The sequence below is a fragment of the Taudactylus pleione genome, unplaced genomic scaffold (genome assembly GCF_031769625.1).
Source record: "Taudactylus pleione unplaced genomic scaffold, aTauple2 ptg000089l, whole genome shotgun sequence".
Taxonomy (NCBI): Eukaryota; Metazoa; Chordata; class Amphibia; order Anura; family Myobatrachidae; genus Taudactylus; species Taudactylus pleione.
The window spans coordinates 9972367-9973017 of NW_028284491.1; the positions used below are offsets into that span (position 1 = coordinate 9972367).

A 651-nucleotide genomic window follows, 5' to 3' on the forward strand; every position below is an offset into this window, starting at 1 on the left:
AAGACATAACATTCAACATGTCAAACTGGGGGAAAGAGGAGGTGATCTCGGAAACCTTCTTTCGAGACGTGAAATGTATTGGTTATTTGAACTGGTCACTTTGACACCAAAGGGATATAATGAATACTATGAAATTGCTCCATTCTTGTAATGGTAATTTCCCATCTATCAACATACCTCACAGCTAATCCAATATTGGTAATGGTGGAGGGCCTGATCAGTACCTTGGAGGGTGACCTCTTTGAGAAGATCAGGTATGGTGAATTATGGTCACCTTCCTTTATTGCAGCCATACCATTGGGTGTATGCCCAATACCATCTGATCTTGGAAGCCAAGCACCCATGGGCCTGGTTAGTACTAGGATGGGTGACCCCCTGGGAATACCAGGTGCTGCAAAGATTGTATCAGGTGACAATTTTCTGATGGGAATATGAGCAATGAAGACTGAAGACTTGTGAACATATGGAATTGAAAGGATTCTTGAATACCTGAGCGAACAAATAATATGTGACTCACACAAGTGTACTTACAAAACCATAATAAGGATTACAAAGATGTCAAAATTGGGGGAGTCTTTATATTAAAGAATGGAACCTTGTAGCCCTCGTTTAAACTGAACATTTGAATTTTTTACTAATTTATTCTTTTAT

At 39.3% G+C, this 651-nt stretch overlaps 1 pseudogene; it reads left to right on the top strand.

Moving 5' to 3' along the window:
- The first annotated feature begins 281 nt into the window (after positions 1 to 281).
- Positions 282 to 400, top strand: LOC148527352 (5S ribosomal RNA; annotated as a pseudogene).
- The last annotated feature ends 251 nt before the right edge of the window (positions 401 to 651 follow it).